Source organism: Pelophylax lessonae (assembly GCF_965119305.1).
Source record: "Pelophylax lessonae genome assembly, chromosome: 4".
NCBI classification, from domain to species: Eukaryota; Metazoa; Chordata; class Amphibia; order Anura; family Ranidae; genus Pelophylax; species Pelophylax lessonae.
The window spans coordinates 162,104,778-162,125,001 of record NC_138771.1 but is presented as its reverse complement, the minus strand read 5'-3'; positions in this window follow the sequence as shown (position 1 = coordinate 162,125,001).

The following is a 20,224-nucleotide window of genomic DNA, read 5'->3' as shown; positions in this document are numbered from 1 at the left end:
TCTAAATGTCTTTCAGTTCATGGACTGGACCAGCACCAGATCTTCAGTAGAGCTATTGTATCACCTGGAGCTGTGTTGCAGCCTCTTTGTGTTACATTGGGTTTTTAATTCCTTCACCATATTCTCATGAAATAATGAAATATCGGCTGCATGTGATGGTGGAGGATGCTTATGTAGATGGTATATAACCCCAATAATAGCATATAAATACCAACCGGAAAAAAACAGATAGATGTTGGAGAGGATGTGGGCATAAGGGAACGACGTTCCACATTTGGTGGGATTGTCCCCTAATTCGAGAATACTGGTTGAAAGTTAGACAAGGGATCAGTGAGATCACAGGAATTGGTGTCTTACATGATCCCTGGTGGTGTCTATTTCATAGAACAAAAATACCATTCAAACAATACCAAACTACACTGGTCCCAATTCTATTAAATGCAGCTAAAGGAGTTATCCTGAAAAAATGGCTAGAGGTAAAGAGCCCTACTCTAAAGGAGTGGTGTAAAAGAGGGAAGAAGAACAACCTAATTAAATGTTGGAAAAATGGGGAAAATGGAAGACTTCAAAAAATCTGATAAATATCTGGAAATCTTAATGGTAGATACATGATAAAATCTGGAACTCGGTAAAGACCTGAGAGTAAAAAAAGAGAATAACATCAAAATCGGGAAATTGATTAGTAGGTAGGAGGGGGTGGGATTGGGTTAGAATGGGGAAAGCTGGGTGGAGGGCAAATGGGGTTTAATTTGTACTGGTAATCGTATGTGAGATGTGTGTTTATGTCTCTTGTTTATATTGTTAATAGTGTTTTGGAAAATTAATTAAATATTTATTAAAATAAAAAAATAATGAAACATCTAACTGAATTTGTATTGGGCAAGCAATATAAGTTTCTTTTAGAAGTAGGCTATTTTAATAATACTGTTTATATGGTTAGGGAAATATCTGTTTCTTCCCTATTGCCAATACAATTTAAAAGTAATTGTAGGGATATCTCAACCTTTTAGAGATTGAATACCTATTGGTAAACAATGTGTTCAGTGTCTGCTTTTATTCAATCTAATCCTGAGGATTTTGTAAGTTGGAATAACTTCAGGGCCTCTCCTTTGGTAATTTGGAATGATTTAAAGGCGTATATTGGAGGGCTTCATGTGAAACAAATTTCAACTAATAAAGCTAATGTGAAAGTATGGTAGAATAATTTGATGGCACAAGTGAATAGAGTGGAAGTGGAAGAAGAATATGTTAGTAATCTTACTATCTCTTTAAATGATTGGGAAGTGGCACAGGGTGAGGAAAACATTTTAAAGCAACATTTTGAAGAGGGACATAAAGTCAGCCAACAGCCTTCAGAGTATAAAGGGGTAAAAGAAAATAAAAAAGATGTCTTGTTCAACCTCTGAAATTGTGAACGTGTTTTGTCAATTCTATTCCAATCTGTATATTTCAAAACGGACATATACAAGTAAACAGTTACATAACTTAGTGCTTGCAACAGATACAGATGTTGTATCTTCTTTGGAATTGGGGGACATGAAGTATTTAGATTCATCTATCACTTTACAGGAGTTGGAAAAAGCATTAGAGACACTTTAAATAAGGTCCATGGGGGATATGGTCTTCCTGCAGAGATAAGAACTAGAAAGGAACCCTGTCATTCTTATTAGATACTTTTAGTGCAACATTTGAGCTTGATCAATTAGCAGCCTCTATGTATGAGGTGATTCTTGTGGCTTCATTTAAACTAAGAAAAGATGTGCTGAATCCAGATTTCTTTGTCCCATATTTCTGTTTACAGGGGATGAAGAATTAATAGCTAAAATGTGAAAAAATTGTTTGGTTCAGTAAAACATAAAATCATAAATCCTGATCAAACAGTCTTTTTGCCAATACGACTACAGCCCTCAATATTAATCATATACTGTATTTTTTTAAATAATACCTATACCTTCGGACAACATAAGAGTCAGAGATTTATTTTCCTTGGATGCAACTAAGGCATTTGATAGTACTAAACAGTGTTGTCAATTGGCTGTGATGAAAATTTTCGGTTTTATTTTTTTTTTTCAAATTTTATTTATTTATGCCTAAGAAACAAAAAGGGAACATTTCTTGTTTACATTTTACAAATGATACAACATATTCTTTATACATTCCAAATTTCATTCATTATTAATCACATATTATCCATATCTTGTTTACTCTTCAATTGTAACCTTCCATATTAATAGATTACCTTATTTCCCCCTGTTTCTCCCGTTTTTCTCCCTTTTATTCATTTAAAAATATCCTGTATCCAGAGAGGAGGATAGTTAAGAAAACAAAAAAAAAAAAAAAAAAAAAAAAAAACAAAAAAAAAACAAAAAAAAAAAAAAAAGGAAGAAAGAAAAGAAATTATTTCCTCCCGACTAGTTCCCAAGCCCCATCTATTCCCTCTTCTGAGGGCACATCACAACCCATTCTAGGGGGGTGCATTCTTTCTGTTGTATATCCCCTGCTAGTGTTCCTCTGTTAGTCCACATAATGTTTCCCTCCTCATGAGGAAAGTTTCACCGGAAAAAGGGGAGCCCCGCCCTAGGGGGTTCAAAGGGGGCGAGAAGTGAGGGGAGAAAAGCGGAGGAGAGAGAAAGAAAAAAAAAAAAATTTCTATCTTATTGTGTAAATATGTGCCATAACCCCTCTGCAATTTCCCATTTGTGTCTGATACTTTATTGTGCTCCTCTTTCCCCCTCTCTTTCTTACATGTTCCATTTTATTTTAACCCATCACCACATGACCCCTGCGGGGGCTCATCCACAAATACAGCAAAAAAAAAAAAAAAAAAAAAAAGGGCCAATTATGTGTACATAGACCTAGTGTCACTTCTCACCCAAGTGTCCTTTTTCCCCTTCCCTTATCTATCTCTCATTTTTTCTATCCTCAATTTTGATTTATGTGCAGATTTAAGACTCTCTCTCCCCTCCCCCCCTCCCCCCCCACCCCTCCTCCCCCTCTCCCCCATCACTGTATTTATATTGTTCCCTGATCTTCCATATTCAGGGCTTTCCCTTCCTCAGAGGCTATAAATTGGTTCCACATGGCCCACTTTTTAGTATATATCTCTCTTTTACCTTGCCCAGTTAAAATCATGTCCTCAAATTTATTTATTTCTTCCACTTTGTGTAGCCATATACTGATGGTTGGTGGGTTTGGATCTCTCCATTTTAGAGGAATACACGCTTTAGCTGAGTCTAATAAATGTCGTAAAATCGATTTTTTATATTGTCTATCTGACATTTCTGGTGCTTGAAAGAGGAAAAATATAGGATCTTCTGGGATATCATATTCAGTAAATTTCTGAGCTATTTCCTTTATCTGACTCCAAAACCTTTTTATCTTTGTGCATTGCCAGAATATATGAAAAAGATTCCCCCTTTCCTCTAGACACCGCCAGCATCTGTCCGAATTTTGTGCGGCGATTTTATGTAACCGAGTTGGTGTATAGTACCACCTTGATAATAATTTGTAATTTGTTTCCTGTATTCTTGTACATACTGATGACTTAAATGTAAATTTTATTATATGTTGTATTTGTTTTTGTGTAAATGTGATCCCTAATTCTCTCTCCCATCCTTTGAAGTAAAACGGTCTATATTCTGAGGATGGATCTACTATCAGAGAGTATGTCTTTGAGAGTATATGAGAAACTGTTCCCTTCTGTGTACATACTCTCTCAAAAACAGTCATGGGTCTAACGAATTCCACAGGGGGGGGGAGTGTTTGGAAAAAATGATTCAATTGCATCGCCCTCCAATGATCTAGGCCAAAATCCTCGTCTGGGTCCTTCAGTACATTTACAGTTACCCAGGCGCCCGCCCTTATAAAATGGGATGCCTGATATTTCCCTCTTTCTCTTAATTTATTGAATCGGGTGTCCTGAAATCCAGGGGTGAATGCTTGGTTCCCTAATATAGGGAATAAAGGTGTGTTTTCTGAAGTTATATCTGTGTTTCGAAATACCTTTTTACATATCCTTATTGTAGTTCCTATTGTTGGGTGTTGCATCATTTCCTTTATTAATGGGCCTGGGCACCATGAGGCTCTATTTAACGGTATTGCACTTTGCATCTGCTCTATATTAGGCCATATTTTAATCTTGGTATGACAGCACCAATCTATTAATCTGCCTAGATGTACAGCCTGGTAATATTTTAATATATCTGGGACTGCGAGTCCCCCATTCTTTTTAGGTAGATGTATTAATGTTCTTTGGAGCCTAGGTCTTTTTTGGCGCCATATAAACTTTCCAAATTCTGATTGTATCTGTTTGAAGTAGTTTGATGGTATTGTAATTGGTATCGCCTGGAACATGTACAGAAACCTCGGGAGAATAGCCATTTTGAGGATGTTACATCTTCCAAACCATGAACTTAATCCGGTTTGCCACCCTCGCAGTTGTTCCTTTACTTTATTCAGGAGTGGGGGAAAATTTAGCGTATACACCCGGGACATCTCAAACGGCAAGAGTGTTCCTAGGTATTTCAACGCCTCTCCTGTCCACTTTAGAGCAAAGTTAACGCATAATTGGGATCTTAGTTCATTAGTTAGTCCTATTCCCATCGCTTCGGATTTACCTAAATTAATTTTCAAATTTGATAGCGCTCCATACTGACGGAATTCCTGTAAAAGATTAGGTAAAGAGATAAGGGGGTTTGTTAACGTAAATAACATGTCATCTGCATAGGCAGAGACTTTCTGTTGAGTGCCTGCTGCGTTTATTCCCCTTATGTCCTGATTGTTCCGTATGGTGCATAGAAAGGGCTCTAGTGTTAAAGTGAATAGTAATGGGGAGAGGGGGCATCCCTGTCTTGTGCCGTTAGCTATCTCAAATTCTTTTGACAGAATTCCATTTGCTTTGACCCGGGCAGTTGGTTTTATATATAGTTGGTTAATCCAGTCTATCATCCTTTCTCCTATCCCCACATGTTGTAGTACTTTAAACATGAATTTCCAACTGACCCGGTCAAATGCTTTTTCTGCATCGGTCCCTATGAATGTGCAAGCTTGTTTAGAGTCATGGGCCAGTTGTAGAAGATTGAGGGCTTTTACTGTATTATCACGTGCTTCTCTATTGGGCACGAAGCCCACTTGATCTAAATGTATCAGGGAAGGGAGGTGAGACTGTAGTCTGCTCGCTACAACCTTGGAAAATAATTTTAAGTCTGTGTTGAGTAATGATATAGGCCTGTAACTGGGGCATGTTGTCGGGTCCTTTCCCTCTTTTGGTAGCACCGTTATATGTGCTCGTAACATGTCTTTATGTACTGGTGTTTGTACCGAAGATCTATTGAATAGATCCAACATCTTTTGGCCTAGTTTATGGAAGAATGTCTTGTAGTATTGTATTGGTAGTCCGTCTGGCCCTGGTGCCTTCCCTATTTTGGTGTTTTTAATTGCTTTCTGAAGTTCTTCCAATGTTATATCTGCAGACATTGACTCCCTCACCTCCTCTGATATACCCGGCATACCTGATCTTACTAGATATTGAGTCATCTCTTCTGGCTCCTGTTTTTGTGTTTCTAGATTATATAGTGACTCATAGTATTTACGGAATTCTTCAGATATTTCTTCTGGTTTCTCAATTCTCTCCCCTTTTGGTGATATTAGTTTGGGAATATATGCTCTTATTTTTGTATCCCGTATAGACCTAGCCAGCATTTTCCCACATTTGTCCCCTGACTCATATATTGTTTTTCTGGTTCTCTGTAAGGCAGCTTTAGCCTTATATTGTAGAATATCATTTATCTGTTTACGGGTGTTAGTTATTTCTTTAGTTAATTCTTCATTAGAAGCGTGTTTATGTCGGGATTCCAGTTCATTTAATTTCTGTAAAAGTTGGTTCATTTGTTTTGTACGTAATTTTTTAAATCGTGCTCCATGCTTTATGAATATTCCCCGTATCACTGCCTTATGGGCCTCCCAAACCACCCCTGGGCCTATCTCCTCCCTTTCATTGTTTTGAAAATAGTGTTCTAGTTCTTTTTCCACCTCTGATATCACTGTTGTTTCCTGTAGCAGGCTTAGATTTAAAGTCCATGTTTGTGATCTTACTAAAGGTGTTTCTTGTAGAGCGTATGTTAGTATCAATGGAGCATGGTCTGACCATATTATAGGACCAATTTTTACCGATTTAATCGAGTGTAATTGTGAGTGTGGTATCAAAAAGTAGTCGATCCGGGAATATAGTGCATGTGGTATGGAGAAAAAGGTAAAATCTTTCTCTCCTGAATGTAGTAATCGCCACGCATCGATCAGATGCGACCTGTAGAGTTGCTTTGCAACTCTTTTCTGTACTCTAGGTGGTATAGAAGATTTACCTGTTGATGTATCTTCTGAAGGTATTAGAGGCATATTCATATCTCCACCTAAGATAAGCAACCCCTCCTGGAATTCTCGCAACTTCTCCAAACACTTTGCCAGGAAAACGTCCTGTTGAGTGTTTGGGGCGTATATTGAGGCAAGTGTTACTTTGGTATTTCCTATGTTCCCCTTTACAAAGAGAAACCTACCGTCTGTGTCAGTCATTATCTGTGAACATAACCATGGGATTTTCGCTGAGATCATTATAGATACCCCTTTAGTTCTGTTATTCATGCTAGTTGAATGATATACTTGGGGAAAAAATCTATTTTTGAGTATTGGTATTTTAGTTTCTTTGAAGTGGGTTTCTTGAATATATGCTATATCTATTTCTGTTTTTTTCAGTTCAGATAGTAGGATACTTCTTTTCTCTGGTGTATTTAATCCTTTAGCATTTAGCGTATATATTTTAAGTGTGTCCATTGTATCTAATTATTAAGGCTTGGAACTAGTCAGGAGGAAAGGGGAGAGAAAAAAAAAAAAAAAAAAAACAGGAAATAGAGTAAAATAGGAAGAAAAAAAAAAAAAAAAGAAAGAAAAAAAAATTAGAGAATTTGGGCTATTTTTAGCAGCCAGTAGTCAGGTAACCAACTATTGGACGCGTGCCCTGAGGGGGTTTAAGTGTGGAAGCCGCCACTTGGGCATCTCCAGGCTCCCACCGGTCGGCCCTTCTTTTACTTTGATTTACATCAGTCCTATTACCATCCGTTGTGTTTGTGTATCGAATTATATTAAATCTCCCGTCACCGTATTTTTCCCCTTGGATTAAGTGATTAAGTGTTCCTCACTCTATATCCCAGTTTCCTGTCTTTCTCAGATGGAGTGAGGGAGGACCGGAGCATACGTCGGAGAGGGAGGGGGGCGGAGGCAGACGGGGGGGCGAAGAGGAGGGTAGGACGCGGGTAAGGGGAGGGATGGTGGGCATAACATGGATTCCCGATATACCTGAAGTAAATTTCACCAAAAATATCCTATCCGGGAGGAAGGAAAAAAAAAAAAAAAAAAAAAAAAAAAAAAAGAACATTTACAACCATACATCTCAGTTACGTCCCTTTGTCAACATTTACCTGTTATTGCTCTTTTACCTCTAGTACTTTTCAAAGTATCTCCCTATAGGTCCTTATGATCCGGGTGTCCATACCCCCCATCCCCCAATATCTCCCCGTCCCCGTCCCCAACCCACCACCCAGTCCAGGCCCCCCCCCCACCCCCATCCATCCACAACGCACCCCCATCCCCCCCCTCCCAACACCCCCCTCTTTCATACATATAGCTCAGATATCAGTTTAACAAATTTTCCTTTCCCTTTGTAAAAAAAAAAAAAAAAAAGAGAAACCCCGTTGTCCCATAATGTTTCCTCCGTGGACGGGAAAAAACAGATAAAAAAAAAAAAAAAGGAACTCGTCTCCATTCCATCTCTATGTAGTAAATAGACCCAGTATTTCTATTGAAGGGGGGAAATAGTCTTCCAGGGATTTAGAAAAGTTTCAAACAAGGGATTGTGTAGACCGAGTGGAGGACCGTGCGATTTAGTCTATCACTGCTGGGCGGGGATAGTTATATGAAAAAAAAAAAGAGGGAGAGAGAAAAGAAAAAAAAAAAAAAAGTTTACTTTCAGATACACACAATAGGACAAAAAAATACTTGTCTCCACTCCATCTCTGTGAAGTGAGTAGACCCAATATTTCTATTGGAGAGGGAAATAGTCTTCCAGGGATTCAGAAGAAAGGGTTGTGTGGACCGGGTGGAGGACCGTGCGATTTAGTCTATCACTGCTGGGCGGGGATAGCCAATAAAAAAAAAAAAAAATAAGTTTACTCTCAAATGCACACAACAGTCATTATCTTGATAAGTTAATGTATACCATTTATCGGTGTTCTTTCATTACAATATGTAATTTGAAACTCACGCTACCCGGCCGTCATCTCCGTTGGTGGTTCTCTTCGCGGTCTTCCATCCGGTCGTGTTAGGCTAATCAGCCAGTTTGGAACGTGTATGGGGGGTGTATTCAAAAAAGTGAATAGGTCTGGTAGCTCCGAAGGGTGCCGCAGTGTGAATGTTAATGCCTCTTTCCAAAATGTCACCGCAAAAGGATATTTCCATCGGTATGTGTATCCCTTCTGTCGGGCGACTTCCAGTACCGGGCGAAGCAAGGCTCTCCTCTTCAGTGTTGCCCTTGATAAATCTGGCAATATTTTGATAGCTGTGCCTTCTAGGTCTATTGTTCCCGACTCCCATGCTTGCCTTATAATTTTTTCTTTTTGAGTATAATAATGCATCCTGCACACTACGTCCCGCGGTTTATCTGGATCTGTAGCTTTATAGCCTGTGACCCGGTGGACTCTGTCCAATTCTATATGGTCTAGTGGGTTTAACCCGAGGATTTTTTGAAACAGAGACGTTACTTTCCCTCTCAAGTCCTCTCCTCCCACTGTCTCTGGTATGTTTCTGAGCCGTAGGTTATTCCTACGGCTCCTGTCCTCCATGTCCTCTAGATATAGTTGGAGCGAGATCGCTGACCCCCCAGGGTCTTCTCGGGTCCTTTCAAGTGCTGCTACCCGTGCCTCCAGAGCGGTGACCGTCTGCTCCCCTCTCTGAACGCTCTCCATGACAGCCTGTACCTCCATTTTTATGGCTTGGAGGTCTCGCTTATGTGTCTCCTCGATTCTCAGCACTAGGGACTCAATCTCCGTGCGGGTGGGGAGGGCTCTCAGCAAGGCACGTACCTCAGGGTCTGTCTGTGGAAAGACCCCTGTCTGTGGGGGACCTAGCACGTCAAAGCTGTGTGTTACCGCCATGGACGCCACCTGTGCCTCTCTCGGCGGTCTGCTCGCATCCCCGGCTTCCTCCTGCATGAGCTCTCCTTCCGTTGCACCCACACTGGGTGCCTTCGCAGCTGCGGGCTGTGGAGATCGCAAATATTGGGATATCACCTCCTGCTTCCTTCCTGGCGTTCGAGCGGCCGTGTTAGCCCCTCGTTTTCTCCCCGGGGACATACCGTGGTCCGTTTACTTAGTGTTCCTCGGGCCGGCCGTGGAAGCCTGGAGCTAGCTGTTTAGCGTGCTCTCATGCTCTCATGCGGCCGCTTCCTGACCACGCCCCCCCGTGTCTCAGGGCTCCCCAAAAAATTTTCGGTTTTATTAAATGGGTTAAAATTCTTTAACAACATCCTTGTATAGGATTTAAATAAAATAAAAAAATTGCTCAACTCGCTAGATTGAGTCAAAGTTTGGTGCCTGGAAATGGTGCCCTTTGTCCCTTTTATTATTTGCAATAACCAGGGCTGTGTTTCTCAGGGAATAGGTGCAGGTACTCCCCTCTTCCAACTCACCCTTTGTCTCCTACCCACCTCCAAGCACAGTCCCTTGGTCCCACCCCCTATCCACCTCCTATTACTACCCTTTGTTAGAGAAAACAGAACCAAAGATAATTTTGTGGTGCTAAGTTATTTGTGTGGAATTTGTTAAGGGTAATATAAAAAATAAAACACATCCCTTGCAGCCATCAACAGTAGCGCCCAAGTCACAATAGATTCCTCCAGCAGCAATAACCCCCCCCCCCCCCAGCAACAACAGATCCCCCTGCAACAATAAACCCCCATGCAGCAAAATACACCCCAACAATTATAAATCTACCCACTAGAAGCCATAATAGATCTTCCAACAGCCAGCATTAACAGACACTGCAGCAGTCAGCAACAAATAGAACCCTCCCTCAACAATTGATCCCCCCAAGCAATAGATCCTCCAGCAGCCAGCATCCCTTGCCATTGGATACTGCGCTCCCCTGCATTCCCACTGAAAAAAGCCCTGACAATTAACTGTAAAACTTCATGCAGCCATGATCAGATATTCTTCTACAATCACTGCTCACCTCATGTCCTCGCCAGCCAGACTGCATGCTGGCATAAAAGTCTTTTATTCATTTTTAGGGGGACTCCACACCATTTTTTTTCTCTTAAACAGCTAAAACACACCATTATTTATTTATTTATTTATTTGCTAAAAACAGCATGAGGTCCCCTGGCCAGAAAAGGGATGACAGCAACCGCAGCCCTTCCCTTCCTTTCCACAAAATAAAGGTGTATTTTGGGGCATCTAGATATTTTGAAAAGTCAAGTAAATTTGAGACTGGCACGTTGGAGAATACTATATACTGTTCACTTATGCACAAGATTAAGCCACATCAGTAAGGGAATGGATGTGATGGTTAATTAGAACTTGAAATTAACGTTTATATATAGTGATGTTTCAAATAATTTTTTTAATATTTTGGTGGAAATGGCTTCCAGCACCTGGTTTGGTACTAAACTATTTATATAATAAGGGTTTGTGTAAAACGTTTGGAATATAGACAAGGTATATATAAGAATGGATCATTTTCTTATTGTTTGGTGAGAGGATGGATGCTAGAGGAATAAAGAAATAATGTTTTGTAGAATAGTATTTTTTTTTGCTCAGAAGTATGTTCTGTTAGGGTATGTGACGTTTTAGCATTCCATTTTGGTTACCTTTTTTTTTGGATGTTGCTTGTAATGTCTTAACATTTATTTATTTATTGATGTTATATTTGTTTTTTGGAAAATCCTTTATAAATAAAATAAGAATTGGAAAAAAATGATCATGCCTTTTATTGGATATGTTGCTTTTCAAGGTTTAATAGAATTTGCTTGGTTTACGTTTTCCTTTTGCTGTTTTCCCAGCAGTTTCTAAACTTGAGAAAATCGAATAATCCTGCAGGTGGCACTAAGATGTAGGCTTTCAAGCAGCTTTCAACTCTAGACTGCCAAGTACGACCGCAACGAATGCACCAGTCATTTCATCTGCACAACCAAAAGTGATCTGACTTTTAACAAGCAAATGTGCCTGCTACCAGTCTAAATAGCAGTTCTGTTTCTAGCCCTGTTAACTCAGGAAAAGCTAAACTTGTTGTTGCTTATTCAATTGACTCCTACACCCAGCAATTAGAGATAATTGAGACACAAGCTATGAAAATGTAATTTTATGAGCTGTAACCTAAGGTAGAATTGTATAATGAATGATGTGTACTGCACTGCCCTCCCTGTATCTGGATAACAACGCATAGAGTGAAAACAAACCTTCATCTTCAGCAGATTGTTACCGGGTAATCAGATGAAATGGAAGCAAGAATGGGCATGGCTGTTCTGAACTGCTCAATTTATGGCATTTGTTAGGAAACTAAACTGCGTGTTTGTTTTTGCATCCTAAAGATCAGATAATGTGAGTGTAGATCATGGAAACCACAGTGCAGGAATACAGATCTTTTTACAGCATGCACTGCAGCAATATATGGGGACATGTTTATTAATTACTGTCATTGATCGGAAAAACTGTGAGTAATAAAAGTACAAAAGGAGATTTGTACTATTATTTTTTTTTTTTTGTGAAATTCGGCCATAATGGCTATGTCCAACTTATTTTGAAAATGTTTAACCAATTTGTAATCTTTTTTCACTATTAACAGTATATAAAACATTTCATTTACTAATAATCAAAACAGGTTGCCTCGTGACACTGGTGTCACAGTGTATTATATGTTTTCTTAGAACAAAGCACAGTAAATGCTGTTTGTTTTTAGACTGCCCTTATACGTTCAATTGTATGTACATTTGAGCTTGAGCTGTTATGCACTGTTATCAACTGGATTGTTGTAACAAAACAGGTGTAATTAGCCTGGTATACAAGTGAAAAAGTCAAGAGCTCCATTTGCTGGATAAAAATGTAAATATGAAATATTCCCCTGCAGGAGTAAAATTTGTAGAAGACACACTCACTTTCCCGAGAGCTTAAAAAATGTGGTGAAGCTTCACCTTGTAAAGAATACCCAATCAGGAGCAAGTAATGCATATGCATATGATCGGACAGATAAACAGAGCTTTCTTTTTAGAGCTGGAGGCTCTAATTGGCTTCAAAAAGGGTGGGCTCTGGGCGCAGAGCATTGCGCTCAAAGCTCACCCAGTTGTGTGACATTAGCAAATTAATATTCGCTAATGTCTCCCTGTTTCTCCTCACGGCCAATCAGGAAGCGGATCCTGAGTCCTGATTGGCCGAGAGTCCTAAGACCCGATTGGCCGCGAGTCCTAACTCCTGATTGGCTGGGAGGAGAATCGACTGCCAGGACTCCGGAGGAGATGCAGGGGTGAAGATGCCACCTGCATGTGGTAAGTGCAGGGGCTGGCGGAGGGCCTGACAGGCGATCGATCGATCGAGTTATGGGGGGGTTATGTGGTTGGCTGCCCGGCGGGGCTGTGGGCTGCCTCCCCAAGTAAATTAAGCACCAGCCGCAACTGGTAGGGTATGTCCCTGTAAGCACCTAATGGATCAGCAATTTTTAGTTATGGCTGGAATATATGCTGTCTTGAGTAATGAACCCTGTGCAGTTCTGAAACATAATAAATTTGTTAATACTGTAGGGTTGATTTACTAAAATTGTAGAGTAGAAAATTTGGTGCAGCTGTACATAGAAACCAATCGTCTTCCAGTTTTTTTTTTGTTTTTTTTTGTTAAAGCTTAATTGAACAAGGTGAAGTTAGAAACTGATTGGCTACCATGCACAGCTGCACCAGATTTTGCAGTTTTAGTAAAGAAACCCCTATGTTTGTACAGTAAAACAGTGAACCATACATTTTGGAGTGCTGGTGACCTTTGCATTATTACTGGATTTTGAACAGCACCATCTACTGTATGTGGTCACTTCAAATACCTGTATACTCATCTTTGGTCATATACTGCGTGGATTGCCACTTTAGGAATTATCCTCCTTAGCACCAGCAGCAGTATAGCTTCTCAACACAATTATTACACATTAGTGCTGTTATACTTTCTATAGCAGGATTGGTGCAATTCCCACAAGCAATAGTGGTTTAATACCCCAGTACCAGCACCAATACAGTGTTACTAGTTATCAGTATACTATATCCTTCTAAAAAGCCCAACAGGATTACAGCAAGGACCTACTTGCATTCATGATTTGCATAGAGCTGCTGCTTCATGCCACTCCTCCTCTTGCTCAGAGCTGTGGGTTGTATGGGCATGGGTGAAGTTTTACTTATAAGGTTCCAGCAAGTTTGCAAACCAAACCTTCAATTTAAATTAATCGTAAATTGAGGAAGAAGAGACGTGTGCTGGGGTCTTGCTTATGTAGCTCTACTTGTATTGCATACATTATTCATGCAGGTGATTCTGGGGCAGTACTGTGACACTTGCCTTCAGCATATTTGCTTTTTCACAATTAAACATGCTTTCTCCTAGTGAGATACAAAAATCTGAACATTGATAGGGTCAAAAGAAACATTTTAGTAGACTGCTTCATCACGTATGGGACTTACTAATACGTATACACTATGGGTTCTCTTCATAAAGCAGTACAGTGGGGATCGAAAGTTTGGGCACCCCAGGTAAAAATTTGTATTAATGTGCATAAAGAAGCCAAGGAAAGATGGAAAAATCTCCAAAAGGCATCAAATTATAGATTAGACATTCTTATAATATGTCAACAAAGGTTAGATTTTATTTCCATCATTGACACTTTCAAAATTACAGAAAACAAAAAAGAAAAATGGTGTCTGCAAAAGTTTGGGCACCCTGCAGAATTTATAGCATGCACTGCCCCCTTTGCAAGGCTGAGACCTGCCAGTGTCATAGATTGTCCTCAATCATCATCTGGGAAGACCAGGTGATGTCAATCTCAAAGGTTTTAAATGCCCAGACTCATCTGACCTTGCCCCAACAATCAGCACCATGGGACCTTCTAAGCAGTTGTCTAGAAAACTGAAACTGAAAATAGTTGACGCTCACAAAGCTGGAGAAGGCTATAAGAAGATAGTAAAGCGTTTTCAGATGTCAATATCCTCTGTTTGGAATGTAATTAAGAAATGGCAGACATCAGGAACAGTGAAAATTAAAACAAGATCTGGAAGACCAAGAAAAATATCAGACAGAACAGCTCGCAGGATTGTGAGAAAAACAATTCAAAACCCACGTTTGTCTGCACGATCCCTCCAGAAAGATCTGGCAGACACTGGAGTTGTGGTACACTATTCCACTATAAAGAGATACTTGTACAAATATGGTTTTCATTGAAGAGTCATCAGAAGAAAACCTCTTCTACGTCCTCACCACAAAGATCAGCATTTGAACTTTGCAAATGAACATATAGACAAGCCTGATGCATTTTGGAAACAAGTTCTGTGGACCGATGAGGTTAAAATTGAACTTTTTGGCCGGAATGAGCAAAGGTACGTTTGGAGAAGAAGGGGCACAGAATTTAATGAAAAGAACCTCTGTCCAACTGTTAAGCATGGGGGTGGATCAATCATGCTTTGGGGTTGTATTGCAGCCAGTGGCACAGGGAACATCTCATGAGTAGAAGAAAAAATGGATTCAATTACATTTCAGCAAATTTTGGATGGTAACTTGATGCCATCTGTGAAAAAGCTGAAGTTAAAGAGAGGATGGCTTCTACAAATGCATAATGATCCTAAACACACCTTGAAATCCACGGGGGATTACATCAAGAGGCGTAAACTGAAGGTTTTGCCATGGCCTTCACAATCTCCTGACCTCAACATAATTGAAAATCTATGGATAAACCTTAAAAGAGCAGTGCGTGACAGACAGCCCAGAAATCTCAAAGAACTGGAAGACTTTTGTAAGGAAGAATGGGAAAAGATACCTCAAACAAGAATTGAAAGACTCTTGGCTGGCTACAAAAAGCGTTTACAAGCTGTGATACTTGCCAAAGGGGTCAGTACAAGATATAAACTCTGCAGGGTGCCCAAACTTTTGCAGATGCCATTTTTTTGTTTTCTGTTATTTTGAAAGTGTAAATGATGGAAATAAAATCTAACTTTTGTTGACATATTATAAGAATGTGTAATCTGTAATTTGATGCCTTTTAGAGATTTTTCCATCTTTCCTTGGCTTCTTTATGCACATTAATACAAATTTTTAACTGGGATGCCCAAACTTTCGATCCCCACTGTAATTGTGACTACCTCCAAACATTCTCTGGTGGAAAATCAATCACTGTCAGTTAAACACATGGTCCTAGAAGAATGTTTGCTAGAAGTCACAATCACTGATTTATAAATAGACCCCATAGTTTTAAAGCATTTGTTACCCTAGAAAAAAAAAGCAGATCCTGTTCCCTTAAAGCTTGATATATAGCACAGTGCTGTGTAATTTGGCTGATCCTGCCAGTTTCTACCCTCCTCCCTGTACACTGACCACGGTGTATCATGCCTCTGTCATCGGCAACCATCTGCAGCTCTCCTCTGTCTCCCTCTGTCCTCCTCTGTCAGCTCACTAGCGCCTCTCTGCTCCCCTCCCAGCTGCTACAAAATTATGTGATCTTTACATTATCCCCTCTGTTAGATTACAAACTGTATCCTAGTGTCTGTGCTTTATTAAAAAAAAAGCCGATTTCTACCTGTTTTTACAGCGCCGTTCGGCTGTCACATGACTCCCGGCTTTCTCCTCCTTTCCTCCCCGCCTCTCCGGGTGACATCAAGCAGTTCTTGGTCCCACCCCCTGGAGATGTCAGACGGGGAGAGAAGAGAAGCGGGAGTCACGTGATTGCCAATAGGAGCTGTGAAAACAGGTAGAAATCAGCTTTTTTTAAATAAAGCACAGGCACTAGGATACAGTTTGTAATCTAACAGAGGGGATGATGTAAAAATCACATAGTGGCTTAACAACCACCTTAATGTCTTATAGAGATTTTCTTTATTTTTTCAAGAAGAATCAATAGAAAATGACAAAACTTCATTTTGAGGTTGCTTTTCCAAAGCAAAAAAAAAATTGTGGCTTAAAGCCCATCTGTGGGCAAATTTGTTTTCCCCTAAATCTTGTTTAGCTATTCACAATATTATTTAATAATTATGGTTATTAACTCATTTGAATCTGCCATCGTGACCTCCACTGTGCCTCTTCCAGGAGTGGACACTTTTGATCTGCTGCAGCAGTTAGGTCCACCATCAACTAGTCCTGTTATCACCTTTCATTATGATGTCATTATGCTGCTGTTTTAGTCTCCAAGACCTGTGAGAAACCTTCTGATGGACAGCCATTGATAGGTGTCATCATCCCCAGGCAACAAAGGCACTCAAAAGTGTAGTTTAAAAGAAGTAAAACTCCGGAAAAAAAAGGACCTTGCGTAACCACAGATTCAGGTAAGCATTATGACCATTTAAGTAGATTTTATTTTAATCTAAGCCTGGAGATCATCTTTAAAATTGTTATAAATCTGAACTAAGCACATACTGTATATATGTAGTGCTTACTTGTTTCTCTCCAAAGCTCAAAGTGTCATTTCTCTCTGGTGCTTTGTTCCTCTGTTATCAGCATGAGTCACTTCTGGGAAGTTTTCCCAACACAGGAAATACATTTGTGATGGGGAGGAGAGCTCAGCGCACAGCCTGTCTATTCAGAACACAGCTCTGTATCCTTCCTTCAGTCCTGTGCCATGTCCGTTTCCTCCAATCAGTTCTCACACAATGTAACTGCAGCTTTCCGCCCCCTCCTCTGTGATACTAACAGTAGAAGGATTTTATCACAACTGCACTTTTGGATGGCTGTAGAGAAGAGAATACTGCAGATAAACAAGTAAAACCTATGTGAGAGGATTTGTTTAATCTCTGTGTATCATCTAAGGCTAATCACTTCACTGGGTATATAAGAGGGTTTGCAGTCACTTTAAGCTAGCTTTAAGGTTGGATGGAAGATGGTTAGTGTGTCTTGCTAAATGCAAAAGCATGCACAGCAGGAAATCTAGCATAAAGTTACTATGCATGAGCTTTGTATAACTACGAAAAGTTGCCTTCATTTATTAAAAAAATACATTACAGGAATTTTTCCATGTGAGAAAAATAAGAATATTTTTACAGTTCATTTCAAACATTTATTCCAATTATTACAGATCCAACAATAGTTATAAAATGAAAAAGATCTAGCTATTGTTATTTCAGTAAATGTCACCACAGAAAATCATTCACTGGTTTAAGGGCATGCATATTGTGTCTATACCTGTACTTTGTATTATATTTTGCTTATACTTCTTACCATGTTCTGTTACAGAATTCTGTGAGAACCATCTGTATAGAAAAAAAAATATATGCCTGAGAGATAGTCTATAAAGTCAAATTTATAGAATAAAAGATCTGATATTGTATAACAGGCTGTACCAGGTTCTGTGTCACAATGAAACTAACTATGCACTTTTAGCCTGGGTTCAAATTATTTTGGACACAGACATCGCATTTGATTCACACTGCATTGCTGTGCAGATCACATGCAGTATCTGTGTGATGCAAATTCAGCCATACAGTTTGTTTGGCTGAACTCGCATTTCATTTGCATGAAAATGCTGCAGGAACCTTTTTTGTCTGCACTGCCTTGAATCACATGGGTGTTCACACCCATGCGATCCGATTCCTGTCCAAATTCACAGTTCACACTGCGATCTGCGAACTGATCTGTGGGTGTCATTAACTTTGGATTGACACCTGCAGTGGTTCGCAGAGGGCAGTGTGAACTGCCTGCGGGGGAGTTGCGATGCAGGAACTGGAACTAGAATGGTGCTGGTTCCTGCATTGCAGTAGTGTGAACTCAGGCTGGGATCACGCAGCAAGATTTTACTTACATTTAATCAGCAATGTATGCCCTCAAATTTGATTGATTGTGCCCGCTGGCATCTTCATGTAGGGCACAGACATGCAAGAACTACATACAAAGGCAGCAACAATATTGGGACATTAAAGTCTTGCACAGAGTAAAACCAGTAGCCAATGACTGGAAGATGTCGCAAGATTTAGGTAATTGTCCTGACTATTGATAATAGAGCTTTAAAATGATCTAACCTTGTGATATTGACCCTTCAATAACATACAGTATGTAACATAACTAAACTGTTCAGTAGTCATGCATTACAAATTTTGCTTACTGAAAACTTGTGTTAGTCAGCCTAACATATAGATAAAGTCTACAAAACCAATTTCTACAGTGAGCATGGGCCTTTGGGTAGTCATCATCATAATACAGCCAGTACTGTAAAGGAGAGTGATGCTGAGGCTAACCTGGTAACCCTAAATCTCTCAAGATGAGGAAGAAACATAGGAATGGTGGAAGAAGGTTTGGTAAGCATGCCTGACTTTTTAAAGGGAAAGCATGCACAAGATTCTGAGGGCTTTTACAAGCAGCCAGTGCTGTAGCTTGAGACTGTAAATGCCCCAGTAAAGAAACAGTTAAAGCTTACCACAAAATAAATTGGGAGAGCCAGATCCAATAATGAAACAAAAAAAGTCAATCAGTCTCCAAATATAGTTTAAGTGTGTAGGCAGGGGTTAATTCCCCTCTATTTGTTACTTCCCCCAGTAGGAGAGGCGATTATGTAATCTTTGTTCTTAATCTGTGGTAGGGGCCAGTTAGGAAGGGTTAGCTAAAAGAAGAATGTAGGAAGAAGAGTTGGCTGTGCTTTCTTCCCTTTGAGGGAGAGGCCAAGCCGGGATTAGAGGCCCAGAATCTCAAATGGAAAACCTAGAACTTGAATTTGCTAACAGTGGGTACCACAATGCTCCTTTCCTCCATCTAGCAGTCTACATGAACTGTTTATTTTGGACTGTTTCTCTCATTGTTTGGATTATATTGAGATAGTATTTAAAATGCTCCTTTTATGCTCGAATGGTAAAGAAGGTATTTTTGAAACCAGCAGCCTCTGTGTAATTTACTAATAGAAAACGGAAGTGTGATTTGATGTGCACAGCCAGTGCCTAGGTAGAACAGTAATTGTGTTTTTGGTGCAAGCTTGGTTGGTTTAGGAGTGGACATTGATTAGGGAAATGGACCATCCTGGCTGTGAAAGCTAACCCTTTATGCAACATGCTGCAGGTGACCTGGGTCCCTGTTTACCATGGGCCCTGGAGGTCAGTTGAACTCCTGGAGCCCTAATCTGGACCACAAGAATTGTAGGCCTAGAAGAGAAGTGCACTGAGCGCATGGGGGATTAATATGGACAGTGGGGATGTCACAGGAAGGTCTGGGAACAACATTCGTACATACATACAGATTGTGGGCTCAGGTAGAGAAAACTGCGGACCAGCCCTGAGGGCTCTGTATGTAGTTGGGGCCTGCAGGGTTGGCATGCAGAGGTAAATTTCAGTTCTGGTCAAGATAACCATAGACTCTAAGGGCAAAGAAAACTACGCTACTAAGAGAGCTAAACAAATTACTCTTACTGCACAAATTACTCTTACTGCTCTAGGGTCATGAATTACTGGTTTCTAAGGAAGTGGCAGGTTCTGGGATAAACCCTCCTTATGCACAGGAGTTATGAACTTACTGGCAAAATAAAAAAGGTATTTTTGCACTTATGGTACAGATACCATAAAACACTTTCAATTGTACGTTTAGAAGACCAAAAGATAGCAAGCAAGAGAAATTCATTGTTATGGGTTTACATACACTTTAAGTAGTCTTTCTCAAGGCCTAACACTCCCTATCTCTTCCTCTCAAGAACCTTTGGAATTCACTGCATGACATTCCCAGGTCAAAGCCTTCTGATTTGTTCCATTGGAAGCAGCTAAACAGAAAGGGCAGGTGGTGCCCATCAGGCACATAAAATACAGGCACAGGTCAGGGCATGTGATGTTTGCTCATTTCAGACAGAAGGCCGGGTCAGACGACAGAAAGGCATACAACAGGAACCACAGGACAGGCCTTTTTCTTGTTCAATCGGTTTTGTTTAGAAAGCAGAACATATAACATCCACTATTGCATTGCATTAAAAATAACGTTTTTTTGAGTAA